Raw genomic sequence first — 18,313 nt, 5'->3', positions numbered from 1 at the left:
CATCTCCCTCCCACCCTCCCGATCCCACCCCTCTAGGTGGTCACAAAGCCCCGAGCTGATCTCCCTGTGCTATGCAGCTGTTTCCCACTAGCTATCTATTTTACATTTGGTAGTGTATTTATGTCAGTGCCACTCTCTCACTTCATCCCAGCTTACCCTTCCCCCTCCCCATGTCCTCAAGTCCATTCTCTACATCTGTGTCTTTATTCCTGTCCTGCCCCTAGGTTCATCAGAACCATTTTTTTTTAAGATTCCATATATATATGTGAGCATACGGTATTTGTTTTTCTCTTTCTGACTTACTTCACTCTGTATGACAGACTCTAGGTCCATCCACCTCACTACAAATAACTCAATTTTGTTTCTTTTTATGGCTGAGTAATATTCCATTATATACATGTGCCGCATCTTCTTTATGCATTCATCTGTCGATGGACACTTAGGTTGCTCCCATGTCCTGGCTATTGGAACTAGTGCTGCAATGAACATTGTGGTACATGTCTGTTTTTGAATTATGGTATTCTCAGGGTATATGCCCAGTAGTGGAATTGCTGGGTCATATGGTAGTTCTATTTTTAGTTTTTAAGGAAACTCCATACTGTTCTCCATAGTGGCCGTATCAATTTACATGCCCAGCAAGAGTGCAAGAGGGTTCCCTTTTCTCCACACCCTCTCTAGCATTTACTGTTTGTAGACTTTTGATGATGGCCACTCTGACCAGTGTGAGGTGATACCTCATTGTAGTTTTGATTTGCATTTCTCTAATGATTAGTGATGTTGAGCATCCTTTCATGTGTTTGTTGGCAATCTGTATATCTTCTTTGGAGAAATGTCTACTTAGGTCTTCTGCCCATTTCTGGATTGGGTTGTTTGTTTTTTTGATATTGAGCTGCATGAGCTGCTTGTATATTTTGGAGATTAATCCTTTGTCAGTTACTTCATTTTCAAATATTTTCTCCCATTCTGAGGATTGTCTTTTTGTCTTGTTTATGGTTTCCTTTGCTGTGCAAAAGCTTTAAAGTTTCATTAGGTCCCATTTGTTTATTTTTGTTTTTCTTTCCATTTCTCTAGGAGGTGGGTCAAAAAGGATCTTGCTGTGATTTATGTCACAGTGTTCTGCCTGTGTTTTCCTCTAAGAGTTTTATAGTGTATGGCCTTACATTTAGGTCTTTAATCCATTTTGAGTCTATTTTTGTGTATGGTGTTAGGGAGTGTTCTAATGTCATTCTTTTACATGTAGCTGTCTAGTTTTCCAGCACCACTTACTGAAGAGGCTAACTTTTCTCCATTGTATATTCTTGCCTCCTTTGCCAAAGATAAGGTGACCATATGTGCATGGGTTTGTCTCTGGGCTTTCTATCCTGTTCCATTGATCTATATTTCTGTTTTTGTGCCAGTACCAAACTGTCTTGATTACTGTAGCTTTGTAGTATAGTCTGAAGTCAGGGAGGCTGATTCCTCCAGCTCCATTTTTCTTTCTCAAGATTGCTTTGGCTATTCAGGGTCTTTTGTGTTTCCATACAAATTGTAAAATTTTTTGTTCTAGTTCTGTGAAAAATGCCATTAATAGTTCGATAGGGATTGCATTGAATCTGTAGACTGCTTTGGGTAGTATAGTCATTTTCACAATGTTGATTCTTCCAGTCCAAGAACATGGTATATATCACCATCTGTTTGTATCGTCTTTGATTTCTTTCATCCATGTCTTATAGTTTTATGCATACAGGTCTTTTGTCTCCTTAGGTAGGTTTATTCCTAGGTATTTTATTCTTTTTGTTGCAATGGTAAATGGCAGTGCTTCCTTAATTTCTCTTTCAGATTTTTTGTTTTTAGTGTATAGTAATGCAAGAGATTTCTGTGCATTAATTTTGTATCCTGCAACTTTACCAAATTCATTGATTAGCTCTAGTATTTTTCTGGTGGCATCTTTAGGATTCTCTCTGTATAATATCATGTCATCTGCAAACAGTGACAGTTTCACATCTTCTTTTCCGATTTGGATTCCTTTTATTTCTTTTTCTTCTCTGATTGCTTGGCTAAAACTACCAAAACTTGTTGAATAATAGTGGTGAGAGTGGGCACCCTTTTCTTGTTCTTGATCTTAGAGGAAATGGTTTCAGTTTTTCACCATTGAGAACAATGTTGGCTGTGGGTTTGTCATATATGGCCTTTATTATGTTGAGGTAGGTTTCCTCTATGCCCACTTTCTGGAGAGTTTTTATCATAAATGGGTGTTGAATTTTGTCAAAAGCTTTTTCTGCATCTATTGAGATGATCCTATGGTTTTTATCCTTCAATTTGTTAATATGGTGTATCACATTGACTGATTTGCATGTATTGAAGAATCCTTGCATTCCTGGGAAAAACCCTACCTGATCATGGTGTATGATCCTTTTAATGTGCTGTTGGATTCTGTTTGCTAGTATTTTGTTGAGGATTTTTGCATCTATGCTCATCAGTGATATTGGCCTGTAGTTTTCTTTTTTTGGTGACATCTTTGTCTGGTTTTGGTAACAGGGTGATGGTGGCCTCATAGAATGAGTTTGGGAGTGTTCCTCCCTCTGCTATATTTTGGAAGAATTTGAGAAGGATAGGTGTTAGCTCTTCTCTAAATGTTTGATAGAATTCACCGGTGAAGCCATCTGGTCTTGGGTTTTTGTTTGTTGGAAGATTTTTAACCACAGTTTCAATTTCAGCGCTTGTGATTGGTCTGTTCATATTTTCTATTTCTTCCTGGTTCAGTCTTGGAAGGTTGTACTTTTCTAAGAATCTGTCCATTTCTTCCAGGTTGTCCATTTTATTGGCATATAGTTGCTTGTACTAGTCTCTCATGATCCTTTGTATTTCTGCAGTGTCAGTTGTAACTTCTCCTGTTTCATTTCTAATTCTATTGATTTGCGTCTTCTCCTTTTTTTTCTTGATGAGTCTGGCCAATGGTTTATCAATTTTGTTTATCTTCTCAAAGAACCAGCTGTTAGTTTTATTGACCTTTGCTATTGTTTCCTTCATTTCTTTTTCATTTATTTCTGATCTAGTCTTTATGATTTCTTTCCTTCTGCTCACTTCGGGTTTCTTTTTTTGTTGTTGTTCTTTCTCTAATTGCATTAGGTACAAGGTTAGGTTGTTTATTTGAGATGTTTCTTGTTTCTTGAGGTAGGACTGTATTGCTATAAACTTCTCTCTTAGAACTGCTTTTGCTGCATCGCATAGGTTTTGGGTCGTCATGTTTTCATTGTCATTTGTTTGTAGGTATTTTTTCATTTCCTCTTTGATTTCTTCAGTGATCTCTTGGTTATTTAGTAGTGTATTGTTTAGCCTCCATGTGTTTGTATTTTTTACAGTTTATTTTCCTGTAATTGATATCTAGTCTCATAGCATTGTGGTCAGAAAAGATACTTGATACGATTTCAATTTTCTTAAATTTACCAAGGCTTGATTTGTGACCCAAGATATGATCTATCCTGGAGAATGTTCCAGGAGCACTTGAGAATAAAGTGTATTCTGTTGTTTTTGGATGGAATGTCTCATAAATATCAATTAAGTCTCTCTCCTCTAATGTGTCTTTTAAAGCTTGTGTTTCCTTATTTATTTTCATTTTGGATGATCTGTCTATTGGTGAAAGTGGGGTGTTTAAGTCTCCTACTATGATTGTGTTACTGTCGATTTCCCCTTTTATGGCTGTTAGCATTTGCCTTATGTGTTGAGGTGCTCCTATGTTGGGGGCATAAATATTTACAATTGTTATATCTTCTTCTTGGATTGATTCCTTGATCATTATGTAGTGTCCTTCTTTGTCGCTTGTAATAGTCTTTATTTTAAACTCTATTTTGTCTGATATGAGAATTGCTACTCCAGCTTTCTTTTGATTTCCATTTGCATGGAATTTCTTTTTCCATCCCCTAATTTTCAGTCTGTATGTGTCCATAGGTCTGCAGTGGGTCTCTTGTAGACAGCATATATACAGGTCTTGTTTTTGTATCCATTCAGCCAGTCTATGTCTTTTGGTTGGAGCATTTAATCCATTTACATTTAAGGTAATTATCGATATGTATGTTCCTATTACCATTTTCTTAATTGTTTTGGGTTTGTTTTTGTAAGTCTTTTTCTTCTCTTGTTTTCCCGCCTAGAGAAGTTCCTTTAGCATTTGTTTTAGAGCTGATTTAGTGGTGCTGAATTCTCTTAGCTTTGGCTTGTCTGTAAAGCTTTTAATTTATCTGTCGAATCCGAATGAGATCCTTGCTGGGTAGAGTAATCTTGGTTGTAGGTTTTTCCCTTTCCTCACTTTAAGTATGTCCTGCCACTCCCTTCTGGCTTGCAGAGTTTCTGCTGAAAGATCTGCTGTTAACCTTACGGGGATTCCCTTGTATGTTCTTTGTTGCTTTTCCCTTGCTGCTTTTAATATTTTTTCTTTGTATTTAATTTTTGATAGGTTGATTAATATGTGTCTTGGTGTGTTCCTCCTTGGATTTATACTGCATGGGACTCTCTGCATTTCCTGGACTTGATGGACTATTTCCTTTCGCATGTTAGGGAAGTTTTCAACTATAATCTCTTCAAATATTTTCTCAGACCCTTTCTTTTTCTCTTATTCTTCTGGGACCCCTATAATTCGAATGTTGGTGAGTTTAATGTTGTCCCAGATGTCTCTGAGACTGTCCTCAATTCTTTTCATTCTTTTTTCTTTATTCTGCTCTGTGGCAGTTATTTCCACTCTTCTATCTTCCAGGTCACTTATCTGGTCTTCTGCCTCAGTTATTCTGCTATTGATTCCTTCTAGAGTATTTTTAATTTCATTTATTGTGTTGTTCATCATTGTTTGTTTGCTCTTTAGATCTTCTAGGTCCTTGTTAAACATTTCTTGTATTTTCTCCATTCTATTTCTGAGATTTTGGATCATGTTTGCTATCATTACTCTGAATTCTTTTTTTTTTGTTTGTTTTGTTTTGTTTTTTTTTTTTTTACAAAAAAGAATTAGATTCATACATAACAATCTTATTTCACTTTTCAATTCTGGTTTACTAGATGTTTCACTGCATGGTTTGTCTCCTCAGTCATTGTCCACAGGACTCTGAGAAGCTGTAGGAATATGCAGGCGCGGACTCAAGGCCCGGCTTCATCTCCAACGTTGTGGAAAGGGACTGTACATCATGGGGCAGAGCCCTATGCTCCCCTACGCCACCAGGACATGAATTCTTTTTCAGGTAGACTGCCTACTTCCTCTTCATTTGTTTGGTCTGGTGGGTTTTTACTTTGCTCCTTCATCCGCTGCATATTTCTCTGTCTTCTCATTTTGTTTAACTTACTGTGTTTGGGGTCTCCTTTTCCCAGGCTGCAGGTTCACAGTTCCTCTTATTTTTGGTGTCTGCCCCCAGTGGGTAAGGTTGGTTCAGTGGCTTGTGTAGGCTTCCTGGTGGAGGGGACTGGTGCCTGTGTTCTGGAAGGTGGGGTTGGATCTTGTCCCTCTGGTGGGCAAGGCCGTGTCTGCTGGTGTGTTTTGGAGTGTCTGTGAACTTAGTATGACCTTAGGCAGCCTCTCTGCTAATTGGTAGGGTTGTGTTCCTATCCTGCTAGTTGTTTGGCATGGGGTGTCCAGCACTGGAGCTTGCTGGCCATTGGGTGGAGCTGGGTCTTAGTGTTGAGACAGAGATCTCTGGGAGAGCTCTCACTAATTAATATTACATGGGGCTGGGAGGCCTCTGGTGGTCCAATGTCCTGGACTCAGCTCTCCCACCTTGCAGGCTCAGGCCCGACACCTGGCCAGAGCACCAACACCCTGCCAGCTGCACAGCATGGAAGAAGAAGAAGAAGAAGAAGAAGAAAAATGAACATACAGAACCCCAAAGCAAACGTTAAAAGCAAAACTAAACAGACAAAATCATACACACACACACACTCACGAAAAGAGAAAAAAAAAAAAGGAAGAGAGCAACCAAACCAATAAACAAACCCACCAATTAAAACAAGCACTAAAAACTAAACTAAGATAAACATAAAACCAAAAACAAATCAAATGCTGAAAGAAACCCCAAGTCTACAGTTGCTCCCAAAGATCATCCCCTCAATTTTGGGAACTTGTTTTGTCTATTCAGATCTTCTTAAAATGCAGGGTTTATCAAGTTGATTGTGGGGATTTAATCTGCTGCTCCTGAGGCTGCACAGAGAAGTTTCCCTTTCTCTTCTTTGTTCGCACAGCTCCTGGGGTTCAGCTTTGGTTTTGCCCCCACCTCTCCATGTAGTTCGTCCTCAGGCGTCTGTTCCTTGCTCAGACAGGAAGGGGTTAAAGCAGCAGCTGATAAGGCTCTCTTGCTCACTGAGGCTGGGGAGAGGGAGGGGTACGGTAGTCATAATTGGAACACGGGGCGTGCCTGCAGCGGCAGAGGCTGGCATGATGTTACAACAGCCTGAGGCATGCCATGTGTTCTCCCAGGGAAGTTGTCCCTGGATCATAGGACCCTGGCAGTGGTGTGTTACACAGCCTCCTGGGGGAGTGTGGGTAGTGACCTGAGCTTCCACACAGGATTCTTGCTGGCAGTGGTGGCAGCAGTAGTGGTCCATGCCTGCCTCTGGGGTCCAAGATGATAGCTGCAGCTCACACCTGTCTCTGGAGCTTGCTTAGGCAGTGCTCTGCTGTCTGTGGGCACATGGAACAGGAATCCCCTCTCCTCGCGCATCCTGAAACAACAGTCTCTTGCCTCTCTGGCAGGTCCAGACTTTTTCCCGGACTCCCTCCTGGCTAGCTGTGGTACACTAACCCCCTTCAGGCTGTGTTCACACCACCAACCCCAGTCCTCTCCCTGGGATCTGACCTCCGAAGCCCGAGCCTCAGCTCCCAGCCCCCGCCCGCCTCGGCGGGTGAGCAGACAAGCCTCTCGGGCTGGTGAGTGCTGCTCGGCACGGATCCTCCGTGCGGGAATCTCTCCGCTTTGCCCTCCGCACGCCTGTGGCTGCACTCTCCTCCGGGCCTCTGAAGCTTCCCCCCTGTCCATGCCCCCGTCTCCGCCCGCGAAGGGGCTTCCTAATGTGTGGAAACCTTTCCTCCTTCACAGCTCCCTCCCACTGGTGCAAGTCCCGTCCCTATTCTTTTGTCTCCATTTTTCCTTTTTTCTTTTGCCCTACCCAGGTATGTGGGGAGTTTCTTGCCTTTTGGGAGGTCTGAGGTCTTCTGCCAGTGTTCAGTAGGTGTTCTGTAGGAGTTAGTTGTTCCACATGTAGATGTATTGGTGATGTATTTGTGGGGAGGAAGGTGATCTCCATGTCTCACTCCTCCACCATCTTGAAGGTCTCCTTCAAGAACCACGCTTTGAGAACCACCATCCTGCTGGTCTTGGAGAGTCTCTGGGAGAGCGGAGGGCGTGCAGCTGTGGCTCACCCTGGGAATGTGAACACTGGTGGAGGACACACTGAGGAACATTCAGCCGCAGGAACACTGCTGCTGGAAGCTAATTTCTTGGCTCATTTGCACTGAGACCTGGCACCACCCAACAGCCCGCAGGCAACAGTGCTGAGACGCCTCCAGCCAAATAACTAGTTGCTTGTTTTTATAGAGGTGAAAAGCTTCAGAATTTTTTCAACAGTAAGTATGAATCTTCCTTCATCCTTTACAGCATGATTTTTTTTAAAAAATCATGGAATGTTTAAAAATAACAGCCTATTTCCTTAATGAAATGGCCATTTAGATGTCTGGTTTCCCAATCATCTTTATCACTTCATGCATTTCTGTGACACCTCTCTATCTTATAACTAAATGATTATAAAGGAGAAGCCTAATGGTTTACACAGACAGTAATTATATCTTTCCAGTCTCTCACTCCCTCAGAATTTTTTAATGATCAAAATATATTCTCTTGGGCTTCCCTGGTGGTGCAGTGGTTGAGAACCTGCCTGCCAATGCAGGGGACACGGGTTCGAGCCCTGGTCTGGGAAGATCCCACATGCCACGGAGCAACTGGGCCTGTGAGCCACAATTACTGAGCCTGCGCTTCTGGAGCCTGTTCTCCACAACAAGAGAGGCCGCGATAGTGAGAGGCCCACGCACCGCGATGAAGAGTGGCCCCCGCTCGCCGCAACTAGAGAAAGCCCTCGCACAGAAACGAAGACCCAACAGAGCCATTAATAAATAAATTTAAAAAAAAAAAAGAAAATTCTTAAAAAAATATATATATATATTCTCTTGAAGAGAGCTGGTATGAATTCTCATGTTTGCTCTGTTTGTTGCAAAGTTTGTACCAGGCAATTAAAGGTAAGTAGATGACAGCTATAGAGATACTTTCCATAACCACCTTGTTTGCTACACCCCCTCCAGCTGGACTTTTCCACATTTCTTATCATTTCCTTTCCCCTCTTATTCTTCACACCACCCCCTCTTCTTGCTTGCATGCAATATCCACCCATTAACTGCTATACACTAAGTTTACACACCTGAAGGGCTCCTCTCTCTCAATGATTCTCAGTCAGGAGGAAAAATCATATAAACATTTCTACCTATATATAACAGTGATGGCTGTGATAATAAGCAATCAGAACACTACTGACTGAGGGGACAAAATGTATCTGGCATCCTTCTAAGAACTTCTTATATATTAATTCATTTAATCTTGACAACACCCTGCCCTATATCTTGTCCCTAAGTTATAGATGCTGAAAAAGGTTGTTCTATTTTTTTTAAGAGAATGAAACATGGTTCTCTTGGAATCAGATGCACCACATTCCTCTGAGCATGTGAATCTAGTAATAGAACATGATTTAATGAGGTATTGAAACTGGATGGAGTGTATCTCATCTAACCAAACACAGGAGGAACTGTGTTTAAGATACCAAAGGGCTACTTCAGGTGAAAGAACTCCTACTCATGCATACAAAAAGACACAGATTCTTTATAGTGAGGTTACTGAGATGTCCAGTGCTATATACATAATAGGTGCTTTAAAAGTAATTGCTGAATAAATGGCATGGCATGTTAATGCTCTATGAATATGTCTTCATTCAGTAAAATGTGGTAAATAAAGGGAAATGGTATTTCTTGGTAAAGTTTCCAATTCCAAAGTACTAACTCTATTTAAAACAAGATTATATACCTCTATGCAACATTTAGTACAAATGTTTATATTTTGTCACTTTGAGTAAATGTTTCACATTAAAATATGAATAATTAAAAATAATAAGGTTTTTTAGTCTGTTGTAAAAGGTTAAGCATGGATTAGTGGTTAAGTGTTTAAACATTCACTCAAGTTCCCCCATTTACTGTCTGTGAGACTTTGGCCAAATTATTTAACTTTTTCAAGCCTAGATTTCCTCTTCTACAGAGTGGAAAGAAACAACATGATAGAGTTATCAGATTAAAGGAGAAAATGTAAGTAAAATACTTAGCAACTGGCACATAGTAGATAGTAAATGTTGTTACTACCGGTAATTAAAGGTGAGGCAAGGAGCTGTCAAATTAAATGAAAATAAATTGTATTTTATAATCTTAAAAATACAGGAGTGGCTTCTTCAATGCTTACTACAACCTGAACTTGCTTTGGCCGCTGCTCTGCATCATGCTTATCCTATGCCCAGAAACCAACACTTCTCTTTATTCCCCTCAGTGGATTTATACAATCTTTATCCATGTTAACATTAGTGAAAACAAGCCCATATTGAATTCAGTTGCTGATACCAGCCTAGTCTTTTTAATGTTTTATTCTTCAGTCCCTAAGGTATTCCTCTGAAACAAAAGCAAAATCAGAAGAAAACACTAGAAACTGTGAGAACTCTCTTTTCCACACTATTACAAATGTTCTCTTTTGCTATTTTCTAAGAGTAGCTTGCGGCCACCAAATTTCCAGCAAGCTGTGCTAACTTGTAATTCCATGTAAGCTAATGAATAAAAAGTACAAGCAAACATACAAAAACTAAAAATATAGCAGCGAGTTAGGCCAATACTGATCTGAAAAGGTAGTACTCCAGGAAAAGGTCAAGAAAGCACAGCAATCTGTGTTAGATAAACAGGAGTATAGGCTCTGGCTAAAATTCAAAACCTTTTTCCTCCCAATGTGACACAAGGATGGATGATGTTTACATGAAGAATACACACCCTTGAGTACAGAGATAAGATATGCCAAGAGATGTGTGGAATTCCTAGGGAGCTAGCTGTAAGCTTGGTCTCTTTTTCCCCAGTTCAAGAGAAGATATAGCTGCATGCAAGTAAACATGAGTGCTTATGGATAGCCTGAGAGTCATTCTAACTATATAAAGCATATAAATTATTTCCTCTATTGATACTTTAACATTCAGAATAAATTACTTGCAACATATCATGTTTCTCGAGTAGGAGGACTCATCCTCATAAATATACAAATTTTTCACAAGTTAATTTATAAATTTAATGCAATCCCAGTAAAAACACCTAGTTCTGGATGATTTTGGTGCAAGATTTTACAGGTGATTCATAAGTTAATACTGAAAATAAACAAACAGGAATAGTCAGAACAATTCTGGGGAAAAAAGGAAGAGACACTAGCCCTTTCATATATGCAAACATATTTTACAGCCATAATAATTAAGAAGAAGGAGAAGAAGAAGAAAAAAACAGTGAGGTACTGGTGGTGCTTAAAAAAAACAATCAATAAAACAGACTATACTGTTCAGGAATAGACCTAAATAAATGTATAAATATAGTATATGACAAAAATAGTATTTAAAATAAGTGGGCAAAAGATTAGGTGTTTGACAAATACTATAGGAATAAATAGCTATTTATTGGGGGGGGCGGTTTGGATGGAGGGTGGATAAAGTTAGAGCCTTACATCATAACTTTTATGCCAGAAATTGAAGACAGACCAAATAATTACTACAAATACAAACAGGCATGAAAGCACTTGAAGAAAACACGGGAAAAAATTAATAAAATTTAGACTGGGAAAGGCATTTGTGAGAAAAATCTAAACGCCACAAAATAAAGTATTGATAACAACAGTTATATGGGAAAAAAAAAATTTCCTGAAAATAAAAGTGACAAAACTGGGAAAAATATTTGCAACTCACATCACAGTAGACTAATCTCACTAATGTATAAAGAGCTCCTACAACTCAATAAAAGACAAAATAAATAAAAATTATGAAGAAGACGATTCACTGAAAGGAAATATAAATGGCTCTTAAACAAATTTCAAGATGCTCAGCCTTACTCACAGTAAGAGAAATGTAAATGAAAACTACAAGCTATTTTTTTTTTTTCACCTATCAAAATGGCAAAGATCAGATCAAAAGGTTTGTAGAAGGGAAAACGCCTCCCCTGTTATGTTCCACTTGGTGCCCTGATTCTAAGCACACATTATATAATATTCCAGCTTGGCTGCTATAACAAAATGCCATACACTGGGTTGCTTAAGCAATAGACATTTATTTCTCATAGTTCTGGAGGCTGGGAAGTCTAAGATCAAGGTGCCAGCAGATTACATTCCTGCTGAAAGCCCTCTTTCTGGCTGGCAGATAGTTGCTTTCTTGCTGTGTCCTCACATTGGCAGAGAGAGAGCGAGCCCTGGCCTCTCTTCTTCTTCTTATAAGGACACGAATTCCATCATTGGATCCTACCTTTCTGTTCTCATCTAAATTTAATTACCTCCTAAAGGCCCCACCTCCAAATACCATCACTTTGGGGTGTTAGGGCTTCAACATATTAATTTTAGGAAGGGGATACAAATATTCAGTTCATACAACACAACAATGCAAAGAAGCAAAGGGATCTCATCACAGGCCTGAATTGTAATGGCTGATGAGAGCGTCTGTAGGGAACTGGGAAAGGAGTATTCTCTACATAGAACCAATGTTCACTGAGTGCCAACCACGTTAAGGAGGAGGAGGTATTCTTTATGATATTTATTTCCTTCTTATGACGTGTTGGGTGGGATTCTGATTCAACTGCAAGTAGTGCATGGCATGTACCAAAGAAGGGAAGCGATGGAGTGACTAGACTGAGTGAAGCTTGCTTTTTCAGATTAACACTGTCATTATTAGTCACACACACATACACATAGACAGACACCCTGACCTTGCAGAGAGTAGGTGTCATGGGGGAAAGGCTGAGATCTCAAGCTCAAGGATAAAGAGACTGAATGGGAATTTATCCTCTACACTGAACTGTCCCGTTGTAGGCTAACTTGTCTTTGAAAACCCAGGAAACTCCTTAATTATAAACAGGAATTTTATTGACATTGGGGTAGACTCGGTTAATAAGACATTATGATTTCCTCTCTACTCCTGTTGCCATTCCTTGTCATATTTTTGGCTGTGAAAGTAGTGGAAACCACTCAGACTCTTTTCTCTTCGTGCCATCACTTGGAGAAGTGACCACTTCCCCTTCCTGAATTGACAGGAGAGGAAGAAGCAGCCTCCTTTCCAGACTACCCTCCAGTCTGGGCAGCAGATACAGAAGAAGAAGTGCTCAGGGATGGCCAGATGGTCAGCTGAGCCACAGCTGGGCTTCCAGCCTAGGCAGATGGGTCCAAGGCAGCCTCAGAGGAGCTCCCGAATGTGTGTGCGGAGGGGCAGCAGAATGTTTCTCGTGGGTCCCAGAGTGGCACACTCACGACTCAGACTGCGGGAAGCCCTGGCGAGACTTTGCTGCCAGGACAAGGAAGGGTATACAAATGAAATGTGTAGACCAATGCCTGAAGTCCAGACTATGGTGTCTCTGTGAATGCCAGCGTGCCCTGGTAACATCCAGGAGGCCCCCCACCCTGATACCTTGGGGCTCCAAAGTCTCCTGGTATTGGACATGATCCCAGGGAGCGAGATTTAGCTTCAGCCACCCAGACAGGATATTAAAGCCTCAAAACAGAAACAAATTTTAGTTACAGAAAAAAAAGTAAAGAAAAGTTTCTTTCTGGTACACTCAAGCTTGTGGATTAAAGGACAGTCAGTATAATCAAAGACAGATATTTGAGAAGGAGGGTTCTAGTTAGAAGGGCCTCAAACTCCAGGTTGGGTTATATGTAGTTTATCCTGTAAGCCCAGGGACTCTGTGGTTGTTTCCGAGCATTCTCTCTGCCTAGTTGTAACCTGAAGTGAAAGCAGGTTCTGGAAGGAGCTGTAGCACTTAACCCCTATTAGTTAAATACTACAAACAGCCTTTTCACTTCAAAAGAAGAGTTGTGACCACTTTTGTGAAGTGCTAATTAGCAAGCTTATTGGTTGGCCCAAAGTCCAGTTTGTGGAAAACTGTCAGATTGGAGCTGTGACTGGAAACATTTATAGAGACACCACTGCCCCCAAGAGGTCCTGCCCAACTGATTCCAATTTCAGAAGTGTGGCAGCAGTTCTGTATTTCCAACTGCAAATTCCAGAGAAATATGGAAATGAAGTTGATTTTAACTATGCTGAAAGGTAATACTTTAAAATTATCATTGTTGGAGACCATGGTGGGTTTTGGTGTTTGTTTTATTTATTTATTTTTGGCTGTGTTGGGTCTTTGTTTCTGTGCGAGGGCTTTCTCTAGTTGCGGCAAGCGGGGGGCCACTCTTCATCGCGGTGCGCGGGCCTCTCTTGCTGCGGAGAACAGGCTCCAGACGCGCAGGCTCAGTAATTGTGGCTCACGGGCCCAGTTGCTCCGCGGCATGTGGGATCTTCCCAGACCAGGGCTCGAACCCGTGTCCCCTGCATTGGCAGGCGGATTCTCAACCACTGCGCCACCAGGGAAGCCCCTTGGTGTTTGTTTTGTTCAGCTTTTTTTTTTTTTTTTTTTTTTTTTAACATTTTGAGTATGTGTATTGCTCAAATAACTAGTTCCATTAGACCAAGAATTCTTTTTTTACTTGTATATTAATCTTCACTGTATCTAGTGGTGTGCTGCTAAATGTTTAAAAACTAGCTCTTTAAGAAGAAAAGCCCTGATTTATAGCCTTTGCCGATTTCTATGATGTAAATACACAATAGCCAATTTCAAGCTACCAATGTGAGATCTCTGAAGTAGAGTTGGGAAAAAACGCACAGTTGCTAGCACATTCTTACACTGTGTTTCCACCATACAGATACACTTGTAAATAACCTCAAAAGCATGAATAATAAAATGTAGTGAAAATTAAGAAGTGATGTTTTTACTATTAACTTTGTTTTAATATAATTTATATATTTGTATATTCACATAATTTAATAATTTTTAATAGTGGATGTGTTTGACAACTGACTCACAAAAGTCCTGAAACGTTAACCATTGGCTCTTGTGAGCCAGTACAAGCCACTTCAGTATGGCACTGATCATCACACTGTCCCTAGCATGGTGATTGCCACCTAGTAGGTGTTTTACATATGTTTGGTGAATTAATTGGTTCATTAGTTAATGAGTAACTCTCTGAGCCTAAAAGTCTTCCAAATGCAAATGAAATAAAAGATTCAGGTCTGTTTAAAATCAAGTAAGGGGTGGAGGGGGTGACCCCCTCATATAAGGCAAAAAGGCATGTAAGGCAAAAATTCTGTTTTCTTGGCTTTAATAAATAATAAATCAACTAGTAAACTTCCACTTTTGCTACTAGGTAGCATCCATATAAACTCAACGGCTGAGTGTTAAACTCAGCAAGACATCATAACCAACTGTGGGACAGTCACTTAGCCTTTCTGAGAAAGGAACCTTCACTGGTTGAGGGCCTCACTGGTACCAGTGATGCCTTTCATTTCTAGAGTTGAGCCAAGGGTTTAGAGGTGTTTGATTTATTATTATGCTTCATAATAGGCATGGCATATTGGTTAGGAGCATAGGTTGAAGCCGGCTGGCCTGGGTTTGAACCTTCACACGTACTGTCCATGTGACATGTGTCATGGTTCTTATTCCCACTGGGCTGTGGTCTCCTCACCAGCAAACTGAGGACACCACCACCAACCACTCCATGGGGTGTTTGTGAGGACTGAATGGATTAAGATATATGAAAGGCTTGGAACAAAATACATACATAAATGATGGCCTATGAGGTTAGCTATTATATTATTATTATGTGTATCATGTATCATATTATAAAGAAGGAAAGAAGACAATCTTTAAAAAACCAAAAGTGGAACTACATATTGCTGCAACATTTTCTAATTCTAAAAATGTTCATATTATGTACATATTTTCCAACTCTGAGCCTTTCAAACTGACCTAGCATATGTGGACAAGCCCAAGGCTGGGTGAAAATGCCCCATCGTGTTCCAGCCATCCCCCACCCCTACCCCAGGACCCTCCTCTTCCCTGCCTCCTTGGTTCATTTTCTCCTCAGCTTTTTCAGCTTCACAAGCCTCATTGTGGCCCACTGCCGTGGACTTTTGTCCCCACCTGGCCCCGGATAGGTGACCTGGAGTTGGATTTCCCGGTCGCATTGCTAACTTGTGTGAAGGACCCCAGGTCTCACTAGTCAAAAGAGAGCAGCACCTCCTGGGACCCACCCCTACCCTGCTGGCCTTGCCCCTCCTTGGCCCTCTCTGAAAGGGGAGAGGAAGTAAATAACATTTAAAACCTGTATTTGTGGGGCTTCCCTGGTGGTGCAGTGGTTGAGAACCTGCCTGCCAATGCAGGGGACACGGGTTCGAGCCCTGGTCTGGGAATATCCCACATGCCGCGGAGCAACTGGGCCCGTGAGCCACAATTACTGAGCCTGCGCTCCGCAACAAGAGAGGCCGCGATAGTGAGAGGCCCGCGCACCGCAATGAAGAGTGGCCCCCGCTCGCCGCAACTAGAGAAAGCCCTCGCACAGAAACGAAGACCCAACACAGCTAAAAATAATAATAAATTAAAAATAAATAAATAAATTTATAAAACCTGTATTTGCAAATATGAGTAGACTGGAGATGAGGCTTTAGCTCTGGGAAGACCTTAAGGTAACAGGGGAATGAAGAGGGAAAGTGTTGGACTGAATTCAGAGTTAATGAGGTTAAATGAAATGATGATTATATAGTGTCTGGCACTTAAGAGGTATTCAATAATTAATATTTTCCTGGGACAAAGGAGAACTGAATAATAGATAGTTCACTTTTTTTTTAAGCCTGACTAAATTATTTATCATCTCCAGGTAAAACTGGGAGGTTGGATTAGTTGATGCCGTAGGCAGCCCTGCCTCAAAAAATCAGTACATATTCTCCCTTAGGCTAAAGTTTGATTATACATAAAGCCCAGAAATAAGAAATAATAAACCTTGTTGAGTCCGTTCGAAACTGTTAAAATTGTGATTTATAAATTTTCCCACCAGAGGGCACAATATAAAAGCCAATGGCTGCTGAGCTACAGCTGGTGTATCGTTTACTGTGTATAATCATTTCATTCTGCTGATTTTGGAATGGAGTTTCAGCTTCCTAGGTGGTGATAGTTGCCCCCTCCTGTTTAACATCCATTTTAATATAATCCACACTCCATTCTTCACATGTTTAGGGTTTGCCTTGAGTCTGAAATCCACAAATAATTTTACCAAAATGGCTTTTCACATCTGCTTATTGAAACAGACTTTTTTTAAGTTCCAACTTTTCTTTCTAATAGGCAAAAGATTGTAACTTTGAAATGATCTTGAAATGTAAACTTACAATAACACTCTATGGTGCCTTTAAACACTGCCAAAATCTGTCTTCAACTCTGTGTGGGTGTTAGTGGTTAAAAAGCAAAGGGTGTAGCTTTATCAATTTGTTTTGTGCTCTGAATCTAGTTTACATGCAAATTCTCAGGACACTGAGAAAATATACACATCCTTATCATGTTCTAAATAAAATCTATCACCTTCAAAATTTAAATGTATGTTCTTTAAATCTAAAACATCACAATTTTAAAAACTAATTTACTATTCTTTTCTGCTTTCTCAAAACATGTGTTTATTTAATATAATGGCAGTTTGAAAGGATTTTAATACATGTAATAATAAGCTATGTATTATTCCTATCCTTCACAAGGAATAGGTATAAAGATTATCATTAGATCTTTTATTTATATCTTTGTGGCAATTGTATAATTTTTCAAACCAAATTTTGTTAAGGGAATTTCCCCCTATTGAGATGTTCTTCATAGTAATTTAATGGACTTATCCAGTGAAGTTGTAAACTAGTAAGAAAACATGTGAACATGTGAAAAAATCTGAACAGCAAGGCAGGTGATGAAAACAAACTCTAAAGCATTATAAAGTCAACTCTTCCGTTCTAAGGAATATAATTTGTAATGTTTTCTCCCCCCTTTTATTTTATTTTAATTTATTTTTAAAATATATAATTATTTATTTATTTTCTCCTCCTTTTCTAAAAAGGATAAAGCAGGAATATGCCATGTAAAATAAAGCTATTTCCCATAACTATAACTTCTCCTACAGACTTATGGATTTTTAAAAACCGTGTAACTGGAGGGAAAAAAAAAAGACTAAAATTCAAATTAATAAAACAAAATGTCTCATAAATATTATTAGATGTTAACATTTTAAAATCTGAGAGGGGGGGATATTTTTCTAGATCAGAATTCTTTTCAATTATAAGTAATGTTTTGAAGCAATATTTTACCAATATTTCCCCTTCAACATGAATGAATTTCACACCCTGGTAGGAATGTTGCTTCAACTGAGGAAAATCTATCCCTACATATGTTTGTTATTTTAGAAAGACTGCAAATTTTGAACATTTCCCATCATAAGAATTTTGTAAACTCACTTAAGAGAATGCTAAGATATATTTTCAATATAAAAATTTTCTTCTGGGGAAGCAACTCACAACATTCAGGAACTGAATATCTATCTGGTGAAAGATGCATTAGTTCAGTTCTTTGGGGGACTAAGGAGGCCACCAAAAGGCATTTTTATCACCTCTTCCTTGGCCCCATTCTCTCTTTCTTAAAAATACTAGGCTGGCGTTGGTGTACGCATCACAGAGATCATGCCTGAATCTCAGTTCTACTGGACCCATCTTGGAAAACAGCCATTTTTATTAAAAACTAGATAGCCAGAGTTACTTGAAGTCCGGCTGCCTCAAAGAAATTTACTCAATATGGAAAGCTTACATCAGGAAGAAACGTAGTTAAGTTAGATTTCAAGTATCCAACTGAACTGCCTCCCTTTCCTCCCTGACTCCAATAAAAGAAAATTTGAAGCAAAGTTTATCTGAGGTATATTTTTATATATATCTTAAATTAAAAATCTCCTTCTTGAAAAAATGTTATGTCATAAAAATGCTTCAGTAATTTTCTGATGAACTTTAATGGAATTAAGATTTGTTCTGAGAAACTAGTTATCCACCTAGTGGACTTTAACCAAACTGTTTTTAAACCATAACCTAGAATTGATTTTCTAACCATTTTCTTTTCCTCTATGAAATGCCCCTACCATAAGGACATTTTTGAATTGAC

At 39.6% G+C, this 18,313-nt stretch overlaps 1 protein-coding gene and 1 non-coding gene across 2 annotated transcripts in view; both read right to left on the bottom strand.

Moving 5' to 3' along the window:
* The window catches only part of SLC9A9 (solute carrier family 9 member A9), a 546,145-nt gene that overhangs the window by 466,463 nt on the left and 61,369 nt on the right, over positions 1-18,313 (bottom strand). The window lies entirely within an intron of this gene.
* On the bottom strand, positions 5,021-5,206 carry LOC133094152 (small nucleolar RNA SNORA73 family). The gene has a single exon (XR_009701371.1). It is a non-coding gene; the product is annotated as a small nucleolar RNA SNORA73 family (small nucleolar RNA).

This window comes from Eubalaena glacialis, chromosome 6 (genome assembly GCF_028564815.1).
Source record: "Eubalaena glacialis isolate mEubGla1 chromosome 6, mEubGla1.1.hap2.+ XY, whole genome shotgun sequence".
In the NCBI taxonomy this organism is placed as follows: domain Eukaryota; kingdom Metazoa; phylum Chordata; class Mammalia; order Artiodactyla; family Balaenidae; genus Eubalaena; species Eubalaena glacialis.
Note: the sequence above shows the minus strand (reverse complement) of the source record. Positions and strands in the feature narration are given on the sequence as shown.